This window comes from Hevea brasiliensis, chromosome 8 (assembly GCF_030052815.1).
Source record: "Hevea brasiliensis isolate MT/VB/25A 57/8 chromosome 8, ASM3005281v1, whole genome shotgun sequence".
Lineage (NCBI taxonomy): Eukaryota > Viridiplantae > Streptophyta > Magnoliopsida > Malpighiales > Euphorbiaceae > Hevea > Hevea brasiliensis.
Genome location: NC_079500.1, coordinates 20,665,538 through 20,688,242, shown reverse-complemented (window position 1 = coordinate 20,688,242; position 22,705 = coordinate 20,665,538). Strand labels below are relative to the sequence as shown.

The 22,705-nt window shown below is 35.6% G+C and overlaps 1 protein-coding gene across 10 annotated transcripts in view; it reads left to right on the top strand.

The window, feature by feature from the left end:
• LOC110661427 (uncharacterized) overlaps window positions 1–22,705 on the top strand; it is a 43,931-nt gene that overhangs the window by 18,969 nt on the left and 2,257 nt on the right. The gene's annotated exons all lie outside the window — the stretch shown is intronic.

Here is a 22,705-nt window from a genome sequence, read left to right as displayed (position 1 = left end):
TTAGTTATAGAATTTAATCAAAATAATTTTTAAGAGGAAAAATGATTGGAAATGACAAATTACATATATAGATATGTAGTCGTCTTTTAAATTATACAATCTTAGTCTTTGAGTCAATATAGTTAATTGTTTTCAATTTATGTGTTCATATTTCTTTATTTTCTATTGGAAAGGCAGCTGTTAGCTGCCACTTATTTTGCATTTATTTAGGGCATTTGTTTAGAAATTTTTGTGTACATATCTGTTCTTACCTTATGTTGTATGATTCTGATACAATTTTGGTAGTTTAGCTTGATTATGAACCTATTTGTTAGCTGTAATTTTTTATATATATCTTTGATTTCTGGGGCAATAAACATCAGAATTCTTAATCTAAAATTTCTTAATTCTTTTACATGGTATCAGAGCCATGGCTGTTGAAAAGAAAAATGAGAGTTCTTGATCAAGGAAGAAAACTTGTAGTTCTTACACACTGAATTCGAATGACAACCTAGGTAACTTGATTATCCAAGTTCAATTGAAGGGCGAGAATTACGAAGAATGGGCGCGAGCTATGCGGACTGCATTGCGGGCCAAAAAGAAATATGGTTTTATTGATAGATCTGTCAAGCAACCAGCAGATGACTCACTAGAACTCGAAGATTGGTGGACGGTTAACTCTATGCTGGTTTCTTGGGTGTTTAACACCATTGAACCGATGCTTCGCTCAACCATCTCTCACATGGAGAACGTAAAGGATCTGTGGGAGGATATTAAACAGAGGTTCTCGATTGGGAATGGTCCACGAATGCAGCAACTGAGATCAGATCTGGCGAATTGTAGGCAGGAAGGTCAACCGATCGTGTCCTATTTTGGAAGACTCAAAACGTTATGGGATGAAATAAACAACTATGATCAGATACCAGTGTGTATCTGTGCAGGCTGCAGATGCAATCTTACCATTGAATTGGAAAGAAAGCGTGAAGAAGAGAGAGTTCATCAGTTTTTGATGGGCTTGGATGAAGAAGGATATGGAACAGTGTGCTCTAATATTTTGAGAACTGAACCCTTGCCCAATTTGAATCGTGCCTATGCTATGGTTGTTCAGCAAGAGCGAGTGTGAACTATGACACGAACCAAGGAAGAAAGAGGCAATCCTATGAGTTTTGCAATTCGAGTAGGTAGTCGAAATTCAGGGGGGCATAAAGACAAATCCTCAATTTGTCCTAATTGCAACCGAGAGGGACATGATGCTGAAAGTTGTTTCCAACTGATAGGTTATCCAGAATGGTGGGGTAATAGACCACGTGAAACTTCTGCTGGACGAGGAGGTGGTCAAAAGCGTGGCAATGGAGCAGGACATAGCAAGGGACGAGTTGCTCGTGCCAACACCACATATGCAACTGGAGTTGATGGTGGGCGTGGAATTGTGACAGATTCAGATCGAAAGGGTCTTAGTGGATTAAATGAAGAGCAGTGGGCTGCTTTGCTGGGCATGTTGAATTCTTATCAGAATGGTGGCAATGAGAGGCTGACAAGTATGCAGAGGATATTTCTTTGGATTATTGACACAGGAGCTTCCCATCATATGACAGGAACGTTGGCATTTTTTAGTGAATTGCATGACATTATGCCATGCTTAGTCGAGTTACCTAATGGAGAAAAGACCTTGGCGGTGAAAGAAGGAACTGTGTTGCTTGGAGGAGACTTGAAATTGCAACGAGTCCTTTATGTGCCAAATTTGAATTGCAATTTGATCTCTGTATCACAACTACTTAATGATTCAAAATTGGTTATTCAACTCACTAACAAAATTTGTGCTATACAGGACCTAAATTTGAGGAACCTGATTGGAGCAGGTGAGCAACGCAAGGGGCTATACTTTCTCAAGGGAGTGACATCGGTACATGCTTGCAAGGTAACTGATGTGGGGTCTTTTGAGCTTTGGCATAAGAGAATGGGTCATCCTTCTTATAAGGTGGTAGAGTTAATTCCAGAAGCTGATAACATAGTTAGGAAAACTAATAAAACTTGTGAAGTTTGTTTTAGAGCAAAGCAAACAAGAGAGATTTTATTTTCTATTGACAATAAAGCTGATGGTTGTTTTGAATTGATACATTGTGATTTGTGGGGACCTTATAGAGTCCCAATTTCTTATGGAGCAATTTACTTCTTAACAATTATTGATGATTACTCTCGTGCTATTTGGATATATTTGTTGAATGGAAAACAAGAAGTAGCTTGTGTTCTTAAGAAATTTATTGTGATGGTTAAACGCCAATTTGAAAAAAATGTGAAAATCGTCAGAAGTGATAACGGAAGTGAATTTATGTGCTTGCAAGAATATTTTGATGAACAAGGGATGTTGTATCAGACTTCCTGTGTAGGAACACCTCAACAAAATGGCCGAGTGGAAAGAAAACATCGCCATATTCTTAATGTGGCAAGAGCCTTGCGTTTCCAAGCAAATTTACCCATAGAATTTTGGGGAGAATGTGTACTTACAGCCGGGTATTTGATTAATAGGACTCCATCTATGTTATTAAATGGTAAAACCCCATATGAAATGCTCTTTGGGAAAGTGCCTTCTTACAAACACGTTCGGGTTTTCGGTTGTTTGTGCTATGCACATAATTTGAATCGGGATAAAGATAAATTTGGCAGTAGAAGTCGTAGGTGTGTTTTTGTTGAGTATCCATTTGAAAAGAAGGGATGGAGATTATATGATTTGGAAACTAAAGAATACTTTGTATCAAGAGACGTGGTATTCGCTGAAACAGAATTTCCATATGCAAATGAGAAAACAATGGGTGATGAACTCATTAAAAATGGAGTTGAGGAGTTGGGTGATGAAGTTGATGGTTTAGAGAATAACTTCGAAAAGGAGCACGATGAAAGTGTAGGTAGAGAAAGTGAGGTGAATCTTGAAACTGAAGAATTGATCCATGAAAACAGTGAGGGAGTGGATAGAGGTGAAGTTGTTGAAGAGCAACTAGGTAGGGGACAAAAGGCCAAGCAACCTAGTGTTCGTTTGAAGGATTATGTGACAAACGCCATCAAAACAAGCCCTTTGGTATGCTCACCTTCCCAATCTGATTCCTCAGGTACGCCTTACTCTATAGCACATTATGTGGGTTATGATAAATTCTCTGCACAACACCGATGTTTTTTTGGTAGCCATTACTACAGGACATGAACCAAGCTCTTATGCAGAAGCAGTTAAGGATGAACGGTGGAGAGCGGCTATGAGAAAAGAAATACAGGCTTTGGAGGATAATGGTACATGGACAGTTGAAAATCTGCCATTTGGGAAGAAAGCAATAGGAAGCAAGTGGGTATACAAAATTAAATACAATTCTGATGAAAGTGTTGAACGATACAAGGCGCGGTTAGTGATATTGGGAAATAATCAAGTTGAAGGCATAGATTATCAGGAGACTTTTGCTCCTACAAAGAAAATGGTTATCAGGCGCACCTTTCTTGCCGCTATGTCAGAAGAATTGGGAACTCCATCGATGGATGTCCAAAATGCTTTCTTACACGAGATTTGGAGGAAGAGGTTTACATGAAGATGCCGCTGGATTTGCTTCTCAATCACTGTGGAAGGTTTGTAAACTCTGAAATCTCTATACTGCTTGCAAGAAGCACCTAGATGTTGGTTTGCAAAATTGGTGCATCTCTGAAAGCTTATGGATTTCAAAGAATCATATTCAGATTACTCTTTGTTCACTTTTGAGCTGGACTGCTCAATTGAATGTGCTTATTTATGTGGATAACCTTATTATCTCCAAAGAATAATGTTTCACTGTATAAAAATTCAAGAACTATTTGAGTCGTTTCATATGAAAGACTTGGGGAAGCTGAAATTTTTCTTAGGGATTGAAGTAGCCAGAAACTCGAATGGTATTTTTTTGTGTCAACGTAAGTATGCGTTGGATGTAATTTCAGAAGTTGGATTACTAGGTTGCAAGCCTGCTATAACTCCTCTTGAACAAAATCACAAGCTGGCCCTTACTGAGAGTGATGATGTGGATGACCATGCTCAGTATAGGCGTCTGGTGGGACGACTTATTTATCTAACAATAACTCGGCCCGAGTTGTCTTATTGTGTGCATATTCTTGCTCAGTTCATGCAATAACCGAAGAAAGCTCATTGGGAGGCAGCTGTTAGAGTTGTGCATTATTTGAAAGGAAATTCAGGTCAATGTATACTACTGCATGCCAATTGTGATCTCAAATTGTCTGCTTACTGTGATTCTGATTGGGCTGGCTGTCCTTTGATGAGACGGTCTTTGACCGGTTATTTTGTTCTTTTAGTTGAATCCCCTATCTCGTGGAAGACTAAAAAGCAACAGACAGTGTCTCGCTCATCCGCTGAAGCTGAATATCGGTCTATGAGTACTGCAACTTGTGAACTTAAATGGTTGAAAGGATTATTGAATTCTCTTGGTGTGGCGCATGCTGAACCTATGAATTTGTATTGTGATAGTCAGGCAGCTCTGCATATAGCTGCTATTCCTGTCTATCATGAACGTACCAAGCATATTGAAGTGGACTGTCATTTTATCCGTGATGAGATATTGAATGGTAACATTCGAATAGATTATGTACGTAGTTCAATGCAACCTGTGGATATTTTCACAAAGGCGTTGGAAAATAATCAGTTTGACTTTCTTTTTCACAAGTTGGGCATTCAAGATCTCCATGCTCCAACTTGAGGGGGGGGTATTGGAAAGGCAGCTGTTAGCTGCCACTTATTTTGCATTTATTTAGGGTATTTGTTTAGGAATTTTTGTGTACATATCTGTTCTTACCTTTTGTTGTAAGATTCTGATACAATTTTGGTAGTTTAGCTTGATTAGAAACCTATTTGTTAGCTGTAATTTTTTATATATATCTTTGATTTCTTGGGCAATAAACATCAGAATTCTTATTTCAAAATTTCTTAGTTCTTTTACATTTTCACCCTTGATTTTAGTATAATTACAAAATTGAATTACTTGTATAGGCTTTTTGATATCTCAGGGTTTTAATGTGTTGCTATTTTCAGTTAGTAGAGCAGTTAATAAGGCTACTCATGTCTTAATAACGGTAGCTTTATCATATGTTAATCCCACATTTTGAGAGAAGTTTTTAAACTTTTAATGTCCCATTTGTTGTCTTTATATCCTTTTTTCTTCATTTAATATTTTAGATCCTAAAATGAGTATATGAATTAATCTACTGAAATAAGTGCAGTATGAACATTTTTTTGAAATTTTCCTATTTATTTAAAATTAATAAAAATATGTAATTTATTAAAAAAAGTAAATATTGATTATTATTTAATAAAAGTGTAAATTTTTATTAACTATAATTATTATATAACTAATCCCTCCATAATTTATCCTGCAATCCGCCCTAAGTATTTTCCACCCAAATGCTTTTGAAGGAGACAAAATTACATGTATGTTATATTGATGCATGAATTTCTTCTTTGTTGTGTGTTTCTTTTGATAGTGATATGCAATTTAATTATGTGTTATGAAAAATTCTTCTTAATTTCTGATGCATTTAGATTGTATGATCTGAGCGAAACTGGCTAAAGTAAGCATGATGAGGTGAAAGCCAATCCTTTGTTCATTATGTTTTGAAAAGCAAGGCAAAAGTCTCTTTACATTTGTGCTTTATTTATCCAATGAATTCTTTCATTCGATTTGTTGATGTTGACCCGTGTAGCTCAAAATGAGTATTGATTTTGATGATAACAAAACTCAAATAAAATCTATCTAACTCAATTTTAAGTGATGTGTAGATTCTTTCTCTTATTCATGAAGAATCTTTGAGGTTGTATCTACAAAGGAAGAGCACTTAAAGGCATATCAAGATGAATCAAAGTTGAGAAAGAATAAGATTATGAAAGCTAAAACTCAAAGTAAAGGTATGAAAGTCATAGAGTTAGGAATTGAGTCTTAGGACTTGTGTAAAAAGAATATATGAAAGTTTTAGTCGAATAGAGCTCAACAATTAATTTTTCTTTTAATTATTTTATAAATTTTCTCTAATCATAACCTTGGATATTGCTATTAGAATATATATTTTTTTAAGGTCTAAATTAGATTTTTAAAGATTACAATTTGAAACAGGCATCTGGTAAATTAGTTTGCTAACTTGTTTGCTAAAATATTAGTTTGCTAACTAGTTTACTACTGTCGCCAAAAATTTCATTACTTTGCTAAATGATTAGAGTTGCTCAACTTCGTACAAAAAGATAAAATAACGGCTATTTTTCCTAGAACAGAGTGTATAACGTTCCAAAAAGGTTTCAAACAATTTAAAATGATTTGGGACTATAAATACACCTTCTTTACTTCATTTTACACTTGATGAAAGCTTACAATTGCACTCCAATCTTGATTTTTCATTTATTACTTTCATTCAAGAGCTTTAAAGTGTTTAAGCTACCATTGGCAAATCAACTCATCTCTTATTTATAGTTTGATTTGTATTGAGTGAGAGTGAGTGTTAAAACATTAAATTGCATTCAAGAGAGGTTGTACAAGCACCTATTGAAGCTTAAGAGTGTGAGTGCTTGAGATAGCACTTGTCAAGGGTTCAAGCTACCTTAATAAAAGCTTGGTGTTGAAAAAGTTATAAAGGGCTTTTGGTCTCTTGCCTTTAAAAGAGAAAATAGTGGAGAGAAGACTCAAAGAGGGTTTTTTGAGAGAGTGGATGTAGGCTAGTTAAGCCGAACCACTATAAAATCATTGTGTTTGATTTCTCTAACCTTAATCTCTTTACTTTTGTGTAATTTAAATTCTATGCATGTTTTGTCAAAAATTGCTATAAATATTGATTGAGGCTTGAATTGCAATTGAGGGACATATTCTTGAAACACATATTACTTTCACTATATATATAGGAGCACCTAGTTGAACAAAGCCACAATTTTTCATTAGGCTACAAGCAAGGGCCGAAAAATTGTTTAAGTCCAATTCACCCCCCTCTTGGACTATTTTGGGATAACAAATTGGTATTAGAGCTTGTCTCTCTTGCTTAAGGTGTCACAACCTTGGAGTGATCCCCAATGGCTGGTTCATCTAGCAACATTACCAGTATACCCGCACCACTAGCTGAAGGCTACTCAATTACTAGACCGCCACTCTTCAATGGCACTAATTACTCATTTTGGAAAGTGAAAATGAGAAATTTCATACAATCTGTAGATATTGATGCATGAAGAATTATTAAAAATGGTCCATATGTTCTGTAACACCCCTGTTTGTATAGCCTAGTATATTTCACTATTCTGGTAACCGGTGTTGGTCCGGACAATTAAGGGGATTAGAACCACACTTAAGATAACTAGATAAGCCATAAACACAAATAAGTAGTAATTATCAATTAGTTAAGTATAAATAAGAAAAACAGAACATAAGAAGTTAAACGAGCCGAGAGTCACAGCGATGGGTGACCTTCTCGGGAACTACTGCGAAGTTGATTTAAACTCAAATTTTGAACCGTAAAATGTGACGCTGCAGTCCTTAGGACCATTACAAACACAGTGGAAAAGAGAAAATCACGAAAAAGAATTGTTAAGCCAATCAAATAATTAGGTCAGAGACCCGGAAGAAATATTGAATTATTTGCAAACCGGGTCGAACCGGCGAGGGGTAATTTGGTCAATTGACCCCGAGATCGGAATCCTGACTTAACTGTCAAATAAAATCAGAGAAACGAAAATTTCGGAGCCGAGAAATTAATTAAAGAACCAAGGAAAAATAAATGGAAAAGAAAAAGAAAAGAAAAGCCTTTAATGACATCATGCCTACCTCATATTATGACATCATAAGTCCAATTTAATTTTTCATACACATTTTGACCAAGTCAAGATCTATTATTAAAGATAAAATATGAAAATGAAAAAAAAAAAAATAAAAGTCAAATTTATCTTCTTCCCATTTTAGTTGCCGTCTCTCTCTCCCAAATTCTCTCTGAAACCTCCATTGTCACCCCGAACTCCATGCTTGAAATTGTTTCCTCTCTCCATAAATCTTTCCCTAAACTAGTAGAAAACCTTAATTTAAGTCATTATTTGGAGAGTGGACGGAAGAAAGACAAGAAGGAAAGGAAAAAAAAGAAGAGAATTGAGGAAGAAGAATTTCAAGTGAGGTAAGCAATCTAAATTGACAATTTTAGTTTATTGGTTATGTTTGTGGTTTGAGTAACCTAGAAATTTATTTACAATCAAAAGAAAACATTTGTGGAGGACCAAAGGGAATTTTGGCCAGCCTATGAAGGGGGATGAATTGCATGAGTTTGATTGTATTAAACTTGTTAGAATGCTTGAATGAGATGTAAGAGTATGTTAAGATGTGTTGAATCAATCAAATGTAACAATTAGTGTGAATTAGGGTTTTGGACCTAGGGTTTGGGAGACAAAATTTGGAAAAATGGCAAAATGATGTATTTGACCTAGTTTGAAGTGAGAAATGGTCATTTGTGACCAAATGAAGTGTGTTGGAAGTGTTTGAATTGAGTTTAGATTCGGATTCAATGTGGTCATGCTGCTGGCAGCAAGACCAAGGTCCCTTTGAGGGACCAAAACTGAAAATTTACAAGTCCAATTGGTATGAGACCAATTGGGAATGAAAATAGACACAAAATGGAACATTTTTCATTTAGGAATCATGCTCAAAAAGTGAACAAAACCTAGTGAACAAATTGACCAAATCCGGAAATTTTCAGTCTGTCCTGTACAAACTGACCAAATGAATAGTGTTTGTTCATTTGGCCATACCTTGAGCTAGGCAGGTCTAAATGACCTGAAATTTTACCAGTGGACAGTTGAGATATAGACCTAAAACTTTCATGAAGAATATAAACCCAAATTATGCCATAACCAAGTCATTTGGCCACCCAAAATTGATAACCTAAAACTGCCAGAACCAAAATTTGCCTAGAAATCTGGGTTAAGTCTAATCTGGCAGCCATGGTTCAAATGGCTATAACTTGAGCTACAAAACTCCAATTAGAGTGATTCAAAAAGGAGAATAAACTTAAGACAATAGGGAACATTTTCTATGAAGAAAGTTTTGTCAAATTCTAACAGTAAAATGACCAATAGAACAGTTGAAACTTAAGACACCAAAACTTAAAATTTACAAATTTACCTAAAAGACTTAGAATTTGAGTAAACAACCAAAACCAACAAATTTAGTTATCAAAATGTGATATGTGGGTGAAGTTGGAATTTCCATACCTATTAAGCCTTAGAAAGTCAACAAATTGACTTGAATAGTGTAGTGAATAGTAATCCTGAAACACAAAATTTAAAGAACGTCAAGTTTAGCACATTAGAGCTAGGTATAAGTGAATGTAAATTTATTTTTGGACTAATGATAAGTTATAATACTGAAACACTGTGAAACCGTGTGTTTCAAAGGAAAAGATCGAGTCAAGGCCAAGAGGTGACTTGCTTAAGGTTTGTGCACAACGTATAATTTTTGTAAATTATCTTCTACATATTATTTTGAATAATGTGAAATATTGAATTGTGACATTATTATGATGCTTTTGATTTAAATTGTTGAAAGTTATTTGTGTATATTTGAAATGGCAATGTTTAGCAAATTGTTAAGATAAGTTTTGAAACCACAGTGTCATGACCATATATTTGAACACCTCACTAGCATGACTAGTGGGGGTAATCAGTTTCGAATTTTGATTCCTTCTCTGACTGAAGTGTTGAGGTGTGTGCCAGTAGAAGAAGAAATTGAATGGATATCCATATATTTGAGCTAGCTAGCCTTGTGATGTGACTTCTCCTTAGCCTCTGGCTATTGAGATTAAATTTGTTTCGAATGGCATGATATAACTGTGGGTTTTATGAAATGTGTTTTGACACTTCGAAATGAACTTATTTGGATTAAAATCTCATAATTCATGTTTTGTATTTAATTGTCATGTTCAGTCCAATTTTTGAATAAATGTGATTTAAATTCTGCATAAAGATTATACTAGTATGTTGTGCACCACTGAGTCCTAGTACTCAGCGATAGTTGTTATTGCTGTCGCAGATTTAGATACTAGAGGAGCAGCAGAGTGAGCTGCTGAGGATTGTGGAGCGACTTACCTTGAAGTTATATCAGGTATAATTTATACCTGATGTAAATATTTATTTTGATGTATGTGATGCACGAAATGTATGGACATGTAAAATTGGTCTTGAGTAGTTTGTATAAAGTTTGTCTAAAGTTTTTAATAAATTTTTGTTTGAATTTCTTTTAATGTAAATTTTTTTAATGATGTATATGAATTGTTTTATCTTTAATGAAATATGAATGGAAATATTTTATTTTAATTTGAATGAAATTGACTGATAGTATTTTGTTGATTACTGAATTTTTGGAAACTGAGAAATGATGATTGTTGAATTTTGAAACTTGAGAAATTGGTTGGGATTGTTGTGGAGTTGTTGGAATTATTGAGAAAAATTATTGGAAGTGCTTTTTACAGGTATTTGAAGAACTGTTTTCTCAAAATACAGATTTACATCACTAAATTTTTATAAAATTTGTGAAAAAATAAAATGGACAAAAAATTTTAACTAGTTTTCAATTTTAATTAAATGCTTTAATACCTATTAGAAAATGCTCACCACTTAACAAAAGTAAGAAAATTGTTTTAAAATCTCTTGTAGGGTACTTAATGAGTTATCGGTAGGTGAAGTTCTGTAGTTCATTAGGTATTCTACTGATCATGTTATGCCTTACAGAGGGGTATGGTGTGACATGTTTTAGTGGTATCAGAGCAAATTTTTAAAGTATGTTTTACTTATGAATTTGTGTCTTTTCTTTGTTAAGTACAACTGCTCAATGTCTATATTTGTTACATACAGTGCATTACATCATAAATATGAACTAACGGAGGGAAATCTCCATGTGTTACTTGTTCAGGAGATACCCTAACTTCGCATGAAAGGGAAGAAGGGATCGCCGCTTGAGCAATATGTTGAAGCCGAGGCACAAGGAAGCCCACTTCACTGTAATGTCGTGGATCAATAGCATCACCCCACAAATGCCGCAGCTTTCCTACAGCTTGCAAAGAGATGGTCAGAATGTTTCAACAAATGGTCGGGGTATGCTCGCCAAGCTCCACCCTGCACACTGTGGCACAACCATCGCCTCCACTGCATAAAGATGATAAGTTATTGAAGTATGGAGCTACTGAATTTAAGGGTACAGTGGACCCTTTAGAGGCAGAGCAATGGCTTGAAAGGATGGATAGAGTATTTAAGAAGCTGCACTACCAAGAAGAACTGAAGTTTGAATATTCTGTGTCGCTACTGCAAGGGAATGCGTATGATTGGTGGAAGACCATCGCCCACAACTTAGCTGAACCACCAGTACTAACCTGGGATGACTTCATCAGAGAATTCAGACAGAAATACATCCCAGATGCATATGTTGATCAGAAATTGCAAGAATTTTTGAGTTTGAAACAAGGGAACAGATCAGTGGCAGAGTATGAGAGGGAGTTCTCCCGCTTAAGTCATTATGCTAGGAGTCTCCTTTTTACCAGCAAGGCAAGATGCAAGAGATTTGATACTGGTTTGAAGCCCAGTTTAAGAATGCAAGTAGTTAGATTCAGACACAATAATTTTTCAGAACTCATGTCTCAAGCACTCGAGTTAGAAAGGATTGAATCAGAAGTGACCCCAACAAAAGAAAAATCAGAAAAAGTTGAAAAATCAGAGAAAGATAAGGGGGAAAAATCAGTTGAACAAAGTTCTGGTAGTACCTCTGGAAAGAAGAAGAAATTTAGTGGACCCAGCAGGGGTCAAGGTGGAAGATTTAGAAGGGGCCGATTCTCTGGACAGAGACCCCCTAGGTCTGGTCAGCAGTCGAGCAAGGGTTCATATCCTGCCCGCCCCTGTGAGACTTGTGGCAAGATTCATGGGGGAGAATGTTATTGGGCTACTGGAGTCTATTTTAACTGTGGAGGCAAGGGCCATTTAGCTAAAGACTGCACTAGTGCTCCTAGATACGGTCCAGCTCCTACGACTGCAGAAGGGTCTATTCAGAGTCCTACTTCCAGAAGTTCACAACCTGTTGGCAGAGGCAGAGGTAGAGGTACTGCTTCCAGCATTTAGGGCACGGTTGGTCAGTCAGCACAAGGAAGTGCGTCAGCCAGAGTCTACATAATGAAACAGCGAGAATAGGCTGAAACTTCCGATGTGGTAGCTGGTACATTTTCTATCTCTGATCAATATGTATTTGTATTGTTTGATCCGGGTTCAACCCATTTATATGTTAGTGCTAGCATAGTCTGTTCACTTGCTATTCCATGTGTCCAAATGAGTTTTGAAGTGCTAGTAACTAGTCCGTTAGGACAAGAGCTCCGGGTCAACAGAATTTATAGGGACTGTCCTTTGGTGATCCAAGGACATGTTTTTCTATCAGATTTGATTGAAATGCCCTTCAGAGAGTATGATATCATCTTGGGCATGGATTGGTTAGCCAAGCATCACGCCATGATTGATCAGAGATCAAGATACTACTTTTGGTCTCCCTTTGTACGGTGATGTGGTAATACATGGGGAGAGGCATTTACTACCATCAAACATCATTTCGGCTGCACTAGCCAGAAGGATGATCAGAAATGGGTGTGAAGCATATTTGGCACATGTGATAGACACCCAAGTGGGGAGTCCAGCACTGAGCAACATCCTGACTGTATGTGACTTTTCGGATGTATTTTCTGATAAACTACAGGGATTACCTCTAGAAAGAGAGATGCAGTTTGAGATTGATATTATGCCTAGTGTGGACCCAATCTCTATAACACCATATAGAATGGCACTCGCAGAATTGAAAGAGTTGAAAGTGCAGTTGCAAGAGCTGCTTGACAAGGGCTTTATCCGCCCTAGTGTGTCACCTTGGGGAGCGCCGGTGTTGTTTGTAAAGAAGAAGGATGGCACTCTCCACTTGTGTATTGATTATCGGCAGTTGAATAAGGTGACAATAAAGAACAGATACCCATTGCCCCGCATTGATGACTTGTTTGATCAGTTGAAGGGTGCAGCTGTGTTCTCCAAAATTGACCTGAGATCAGGTTATTATCAGTTGAAAGTACAAGAGCAGAGTATTGCTAAAACTGCCTTCAGAACTCACTATGGCCATTATGAGTTCTTAGTAATTCCATTCAGGTTAACTAATGCTCCGACTGCTTTTATGGATCTGATGAACACTATCTTTAGACCATACCTCGATCAGTTTATTGTGGTATTCATTGATGGTATATTGGTCTATTCGAGGAATGCAGAAGAGCATGATAGACATTTGCGGATTGTACTGCAGACTTTGAGGGAGAAACAGCTATATGCCAAATTGTCAAAGTGTAAATTTTGGCTGAAGGAAATATCTTTATTGGGGCATGTAGTATCAGAAGAGGGCATCAAGGTAGATCCAAGTAAGATAGAAGCTGTCCTTAATTGGAGGCCACCTAGAAATATCACGGAGATTCACAGTTTTCTGAGTTTAGCTAGATAGTACCATCGGGTTGTGAAGGGATTCTCCATGTTGGCATCTCCACTGACCAAGCTGCTTAGGAAAGATGTGAAATTTCAGTGGACGGATAAATGCCAACAGAGTTTTGATGAATTAAAGAAATGTTTGACTGAAGCTCTAGTCCTGACTTTACCTACTCCGGGTAAAGAATACACAGTATATAGTGATGCTTCTCACAATGGGTTAGGCTGTGTGTTGATGCAAGATCGAAAAGTCATTGCCTATGCATCACGCCAGCTAAAACCGCATGAGATGAACTATCAGACACATGACTTGGAGCTTGCGGTTATTGTGTTTGCTCTTAAGATCTGGAGACACTATTTGTATGGGGAAAAGTGTTACATCTACACAGATCATAAGAGTTTGAAGTATTTGGGTACCCAGAAAGAGCTAAATTTGAGACAGAGGAGATGGTTAGAGTTGATAAAAGACTATGATTGTCTGATAGACTATCAGCCAGGGAAAGCTAATATTATGGCTGACACCTTAAGTCGCAAGACTATGGCAAGTCTACTGGTTACTCCTTATCTATGGTACATGAGTTGAGATCATTACATGCCACTTAGAGATTAATGATGAGGCGCATAACGCTTGCATGGCATGTACAACCAAAGGTTGATTGATCGATCGTAATGGTCGCTCTTAATGACCGTATCGTAAATTATTGAAGAAGTCAGCAGGCAAGAAACCAGAATTCTCAATCAGAGATGATGGTCTATTGCTACACTAGGGCAGAATGTGTGTTCCTAATGATGTCAATTTAAGGCAATTCATTTTGAAGGAAGCACATGAGTCTCCTTTTGCCATGCACCCTGGTGGCACAAAAATGTATAGAGGGCTAAAGGAGCATTACTGGTGGATGGGTATGAAAAGAGATGTGGCAGAGTTTGTTTCCAAATGCCTAACTTGTCAGCAAGTAAAGGCAGAGCATCAAGTACCCGCCGGGTTGTTACATCCACTACCAGTACCAGAATGGAAAAGGGAGAGAATAACGATGGATTTTTTAATGGGACTTCCGAGGACACAGAAGAGTCATGATGCAGTATGGGTCATTGTTGACAGACTGACCAAGTCTGCTCATTTTTTGCCAGTCCGGATAGACTACAGTTTAGAAAGATTGGCCAGGTTTTACATTGATGAAATTGTGAGACTACATGGAGTGCTAGTATCCATTATATCAGACAGAGATCCTAGGTTCACTTCTAGATTCTAAGGTAGTCTTCAAAGAACCCTAGGAACTATATTGGACTTCAGTACTGCATTCCACCCACAAATAGATGGCCAATCTGAGAGGGTAATTCATATCTTGGAGGACATGCTACGGGCTTGTGTGATTGAGTTTGAGGGGAGTTGGGATACACACTTGCCTTTGATTGAGTTTGCTTAAAACAACAACTACCAATCAAGCATTAGGATGCCTCCATATGAAATTTTGTATGGCAGAAAATGTAGAACCCCGTTATGTTGGGATGACGGGTGAAAGAAAGATGATTGGACCCAAATTGTTCAAAGAACCGAGGAGAAGATCAGGTGATCGAGATTGACTTAAGACCGCATCGACCGTCAAGTCCTACATTGATTTAAAGAGAAGAGTTTTTGAGTATGCATGGGGTGAGAAAGTATTCCTCAAGGTTTCTCCTTTGAAGAGAATTATGAGATTCGGCAGGAAGGGGAAACTGAGTCCTTGTTTCATTGGGCCATATGAGCTTCTAGAAAGAGTGGGTCCTTTGGCATATCGATTGGCACTACCTCCAGAGTTGGAAAAGATAAATAATGTCTTCAATGTGTCTATGTAGAGGACGTATCGATGAGACCCATCACATCAACTACCAGTAAAATAAATTTAAGTGAGTCAATACCACACAAATGAAGAAGAAACCATAGAGAATCTGGAATATGAGGAAAAGCAGCTACAGAACAAGTAGATACCATTGGTAAAAGTGTTGTGGAACCATCATTTGTGCCAGGAGGCTACTTGGGAACAAGAGGAGGACATAAGGAGACAAAGACCCATATGCTCAGAGATTGATACTGCAAAATTTCAAACGAAATTTATTTAAGGGGGAGAATTGTAACACCCTGCTTGCATAGCCTAGTATATTTCACTATTTCAAAGGACTGTCATCCTGACAATTAAGGGAATTAGAACTACACTTAAGACAACTAGATAAGCCATAAACATAAATAATTAGTAATTGTCAATTAGTTAAGTATAAATAAGAAAACAGAACATAAGAAGTTAAATGAGCCGAGAGTCACAGCAATGGGTGACCTTCTCGGGAACGACTGCGAAGTCGATTTAAACTCAAATTTTAAACCGTAAAATGTAACGCTGCAGTCCTTAGGACCATTACAAACACAGTGGAAAAGAGAAAATCATGAAAAAGAATTGTTAAGCCGATCAAATAATTAGGTTAGGGACTCGGAAGAAATATTGAATTATTTGCAAACCAGGTCGAATCGGCGAGGGGTAATTTAGTCAATTGACCCCGAGATCGGACTCCTGACTTAACTGTCAAATAAAATCAGAGAAAAGAAAATTTCAGAGCCGAGAAATTAATTAAAGAACCAAGGAAAAATAAATGGAAAAGAAAAAGAAAAGAAAAGCCTTTAATGACATTATGCCTACCTCATATTATGACATCATAAGTCCAATTTAATTTTTCATACACATTTTGACCAAGTCAAGATCTATTATTAAAGATAAAATATGAAAATGAAAAAAAATAATAATAAAAGTCAAATTTATCATCTTCCCATTTTAGTTGCCGTCTCTCTCTCCCAAATTCTCTCTCAAACCTCCTTTGTCACCCCAAACTCCAAGCTTGAAATTGTTTCCTCTCTCCATAAATCTTTCCCTAAACTAGTAGAAAACCTTAATTTAAGTCATTATTTGGAGAGTGGACGGAAGAAAGACAAGAAGGAAAAAAAAAAAAGAAGAGAATTGAGGAAGAAGAATTTCAAGTGAGGTAAGCAATCTAAATTGACAATTTTAGTTTATTGGTTATGTTTGTGGTTTGAGTAACCTAGAAATTTATTTACAATCAAAAGAAAACATTTGTGGAGGACCAAAGGGAATTTTGGCCAGCCTATGAAGGGGGATGAATTGCATGAGTTTGATTGTATTAAACTTGTTAGAATGCTTGAATGAGATGTAAGAGTATGTTAAGATGTGTCGAATCAATCAAATGTAACAATTAGTGTGAATTAGGGTTTTGGACCTAGGATTTGGGAGACAAAATTTGGAGAAATGGTGGAATGATGTATTTGACCTAGTTTGAAGTGAGAAATGGTCATTTGTGACCAAATGAAGTGTGTTGGAAGTGTTTGAATTGAGTTTAGATTCGGATTTAATGTGGTCATGCTGCTGGCAGTAGGACTAAGGTCCATTTGAGGGACCAAAACTGAAAATTTACAAGTCCAATTGGTATGAGACCAATTGGGAATGAAAATAGACACAAAATGGAACATTTTTCATTTAGGAATCATGCCCAAAAAGTGAACAAAACCTAGTGAACAAATTGACCAAATTCGAAAATTCTCAGTCTGCCCTGTACAAACTGACCAAATGAACAGTATTTGTTCATTTGGCCATAACTTGAGTTAGGAGGTCTAAATGACCTGAAATTTTACTAGTGGACAGTTGAGATATATACCTAAAACTTTCATGAAGAACACAAACCCAAATTATGCCATTAACCAAGTCATTTGGCCACCCCAAGTTGATAACCTAAAACTGCCAGAACCAAAATTTGCCCAGAAATCTGGGTTAAGTCCAATCCGGCAGCCATGATTCAAATGGCTATAACTTGAGCTACAAAACTCCAATTGGAGTGATTCAAAAAGGAGAATAAACTTAAGACAATAGTAAACATTTTTCTATGAAGAAAGTTTTGCCAAATTCTAACAGTAAAATGACCAATGGAATAGTGCAACTTAAGATACCAAAACTGAAAATTTGCAAATTTACCTAAAAGACTTAAAATTTGAGTAAACAACCAAAACCAACAAATTTAGTGACCAAAATGTGGTATGTGGGTGAAGTTGGAATTCCCATACCTATTAAGCCTTAGAAAGTCAAAAAATTGACTTGAATAGTGTAGTGAATAGTAACCCCGAAACACAAAATTTAAAGAATGTCAAGTTTAGCACATTAGAGCTAGGTATAAGTGAATGTAAATTTATTTTTGGACTAATGATGAGTTATAATACTGAAACACTGTGAAACTGTGTGTTTCAGTGAAAAAGAACACCGGGAAAGAACTCGAGGAATCGAGTCAAGACCAAGAGGCGACTCGCTTAAGGTTTGTGCACAACGTATAATTTTTGTAAATTATCTTCTACATATTGTTTTGAATAATGTGAAATATTGAATTGTGACATTATTATGATGCTTTTGATTTAAATTGTTGAAAGTTATTTGTGTATATTTGAAATGGAATGTTTAGCAAATTGTTAAGATAAGTTTTGAAACCACAATGTCATGACCATATATTTGAACACCTCACTAGCATGACTAGTGGGGGTAATCAGTTTCGAATTTTGATTCCTTCTTTGGCTGAAGTGTTGAGGTGTGTGCCAGTAGAAGAAGAAATTGAATGGATATCCATATATTTGAGCTAGCTAGCCTTGTGATGTGACTTCTCCTTAGCCTCTGGCTATTGAGATTATATTTGTTTCGAATGGCATGATATAACTGTGGGTTTTATGAAATGTTTTTTGACACTTCGAAATGAACTTGTTTGGATTAAAATCTCATAATTCATGTTTTGTATTTAATTGTCATGTTCAGTCCAATTTTTGAATAAATGTGATTTAAATTCTGCATAAAGATTATTTTAGTATGTTGTACACCACTGAGTCCTAGTACTCAGCGATAGCTGTTATTGCTGTCGTAGATTTAGATACAAGAGGAGCAGCAGAGTGAGCTGCTGAGGATTGTGGAGCGACTTACCTTGAAGTTATATTGGGAATAATTTATACCTGATCAGAATATTTATTTTGATGTATGCGATGCACGAAATGTATGGACATGTATAATTGGTCTTGAGCTTGTACAAAGTTTGTATAAAGTTTGTAATAAATTTTAGTTTGAATTTCTTTTAATGTTAATTTTTTTAATGATGTATATGAATTGTTTTATCTTTAATGAAATATGAATGGAAATATTTTATTTTAATTTGAATGAAATTGACTGATAGTATTTTGTTGATTACTGAATTTTTGGAAACTGAGAAATGATGATTGTTGAATTTTGAAACTTGAGAAATTGTTTGGGATTGTTGTGGAGTTGTTGGAATTGTTGAGAAAAATTATTGGAAGTGCTTTTTACAGGTATTTGAAGAACTGTTTTCTCAAAATATAAACGGCATTTTGCCAAAATTTTTATAAAATTTGCGAAAAAATAAAATGGACCAAAAATTTTAACTAGTTTTCAACTTTAATTAAATGCTTTAATACCTATTAGAAAATGCTCACCACTTAACAAAAGTAAGACAATTGTTTTAAAATCCCTTGTAGGGTACTTAATGAGTTATCGGTAGGTGAAGTTCGGTAGTTCATTAGGTATTCTACGGGATCATGTTATGCCTTACAGAGGGGTAAGGTGTGACATATTCCTCAAAAGAATGGTCGAGGAAATACTAAAGTTCCTAAAAATGAAGATGAATATGATGATAATGATTGGAAGAAAATTTTTGTAAATGCTAAAGCCGTTAATATTTTGCATTGCTCACTTGATCTTTATGAATACAATCATGTTTCATGATGTCAATCTGCTAAGGAAAATTGGGATAAGCTTGAGGTCACTTATGAAGGAACGGATGTCGTCAAGGAGTCCAAAGCAAACCTCCTTATCCAAGATTATGAGCTATTCGAAATAAAGCCAGGAGAATCAATTGCGGATATGAGTACAAGGTTTACCGATCTTGTAAATCTTCTCAAAGCACTTGGTAAAAGATTTGAAGAAGCTGAACTTGTGAAGAAAATTCTTAGATCACTTCCAAAATCTTAGGAAGCAAAGACTACAGTTATCCAAGATACCAAGCATTTTAAAACATTCACCTATGATGAACTCATTGGATCTCTCATTGCACATGAGATAGTATATAAGAAAGATGAAGTTGAAAATAAGCAAAAGAAGAAGAAAAATATTGCTCTCAAGTCAAATAAGGATGAAGATAAGAAGAAAGGAGTTGTACTTAAAGTTAATTTAAGTGACAACTCAAGTGCTTCAAGTGATGATGATGATGAAATGGCTATGCTTGCAAGGAAATTCAAAAGAGCTTTCAAGAAGGGAGGAAGTAAATACAAGAAATTCTTGAAAAGGAAGTAAATACAAGAAATTCTTGAAAAAGTATACTCCCAAGGATAAACGTTTCAAGGATTCAAAAGAAGAAATTATATGTTATGAGTGTCACAAACCAGGAAATATCAAGCCCAAATGTCCATTGCTCAAAAAGAAGAAAGGAAAAGAAGACAGGAGTAAGAAAGCTATGAAAGTAGTATGGAGCAACAGTGAAAAATCTTCAAATGATGAATCAAATGATAAGGAGACTGCTCACCTTTGTATGATGGCATTTGAAGAGAAAGTCGAAAGTTCACAAAAGGAAGAAAAAAGTGATAATGAGGTAAACTCTCTTGAACCTCATAATGTAGAGGAACTTGAACTTGCATTTGCTAAAGTATATGATGAGTATAGAAACTATAAGAAAAAGTGCACTAAAATGAATTTAGAAATTGAATCATTGAGATCACAAAATATTGCCATGTCCAATGTGTATAAAGAAAATGAATTTTACAAAGGACAAATTGCTTTGTTTAAAGAGCTAGATTTAAAGTTGAAAAACTCAAAAGAAACTTGTGAAAAGCTCATTAAGAAAAATACGATTCTTGAAGCTAAAATAGAATCTTCGACAAATGATTTGGAAAAATTTATTAAAGGAAAAGAAACTCTATATGTACTTCTTGGAAACCAAAGAATTTCAAATGAAAAATATGGAATTGGTTTTGATGGTTTCATGAACTATGGTAAATACAAGAATCATTTCATTAAAGCATCTACATCCTCCTTGCCTAATGTCACATGTTATTATTGCAATAAAAGAGATCATATGATTAGTTCTTGTGCGCTTAGGAAGGGTTTCCTTAAGGTAAAGAAGGTATGGGTGCCAAAGGGAACCTTACCTAAAGTCACTAACCCCCAAGGACCCAAAGTTGCTTGGGTACCTAAAGTTAAATGATTAAATTTCAGGTTTGTTTCAAAAGGATGAAGGAAAGTGAAAAATGGTATATAGATAGTGGTTGTTCAAAGCACATGATCGATGAAAAGGACAAGTTTTCAAAAATCACAATGGTAGATGGAGGACATGTGAAATTTGGAGATAAAGGAAAAGGAAAAATAATTAGAAATGGCACAATTGGAACCAAACCTTGCATTGAAGATGTGTTACTTGTTGAAGGTTTGAAAGCCAACTTTGTGATAAAGGTTTTGAGGTAAAGTTCACTTCTTCTCTTTGTACAATCAATAACTTAGATAATGACACATTGTTCATTGCCAATAGATCTAATAATGTTTACTTGCTTGACATGAATAACTTTGAAACTAATCATGGTACATGTCTGGTATCTTTTGATAATTTTAGTTATTTATGGCATAGAAGATTAGGACATGCAAGCATGCATACACTCTCAAAATTGTCCAAGAAAGAACTTGTTAAAGGTCTTCCAAAGATTAACTATGAAAATGAATTTCAATGTAGGGCATGTGCACTAGGAAAGCATACTAGAGCATCTTTTAAATCTAAAAATATTGTTTCTACCACTAGGCCATTAGAATTGCTTCATCTTGATTTGTTTGGACCCGTGTCTCCTGCTAGTCTTGGTGGGAAGACATATGCCTTAGTTATTGTTGATGACTATTCAAGATATACATGGACATTCTTCCTTGCTCACAAAGATGAAACTTTTGAGAAATTCACCTCTTTTAGTAAAATGGTTCAAAATGAAAAAGGTTTTTGTATGACATCTATAAGGAGTGATCATGGAACTAAATTTGAAAATCATTTATTTGAGAAATATTGTGATAAACAAGAGATCAACCATAATTTTTCAGCTCCTAGAACACCATAACAAAATGGGGTTGTAGAAAGGAAAAATAGGACTTTGCAAGAAATGACAAGAACCATGTTGAATGAAAATAATTTGCCAAAGTATTTTTGGGCTGAAGCTATTAATGCTTCTTGCTATGTGTTGAATAGAATTTTGATTAGACCAATTTTGAAAAAGACCCCCCTATGAGCTTTGGAAAGGAAGAAAACCAAATATTTCACATTTCAGAGCATTTGGGTGTAAGTGCTATATCTTAAATAACAAGAAGGATAACTTGAAGAAATTTGATGCTAAATCCGATGAAGGAATCTTTTTTGGGTATTCAACAAAGAGTAAAGCATATAGGGCGTTTAATAGAAGAACGTTAGTTATTGAGGAAACTATTCATGTTTTGTTTGATGAGGCTAACCCTTCTATTAGAAGGAAAGATGTTTTTTATGATAATAATGAGCATGTGTTTGGAAAAGATAATGTAAAATCAAGTTAAGAAATGGAACAAATTGATGACAAAGATGAAGAAACTCCAGGAGATACCACAATAGATGTCCATAATGCCAATAATGATCAAATCAATGAAGAAATGCCAAATTTGGAAGAATTACAAGTGAATGAACCCCAACATGAAGATTTACTTAAAGAATGGAGATTCCATAGAAATCATCCTCAAAAAGACATCATTAATGATCCATCTCAAAGGATGATGACTATAGCACAATTGAGAAAATATTTTGGTAATGTTGCCTTTGTTTCACAAATTGAACATAAATGTTTTGAAGAAGCTCAAAATGATGAAAGTTGGATTCTTGCCATGCAAGAAGAACTCAATCAATTTGAGAAAAACAAAGTTTGGAATTTAGTGCATAAACCCAAAAATCATTCAATTATTGGTACTAAATGGGTTTTCAGAAACAAAATGGATAAAAAAGGCAATGTTATTAGAAACAAAGCTAGACTAGTGGCTCAAGGCTACAACTAAGAGGAAGGTATTAATTTTGATGAAACCTTTGCTCCGGTTGCTAGAATTGAAGCTATTAGAATGTTGTGTGCCTTGCATGTTACAAGGATTT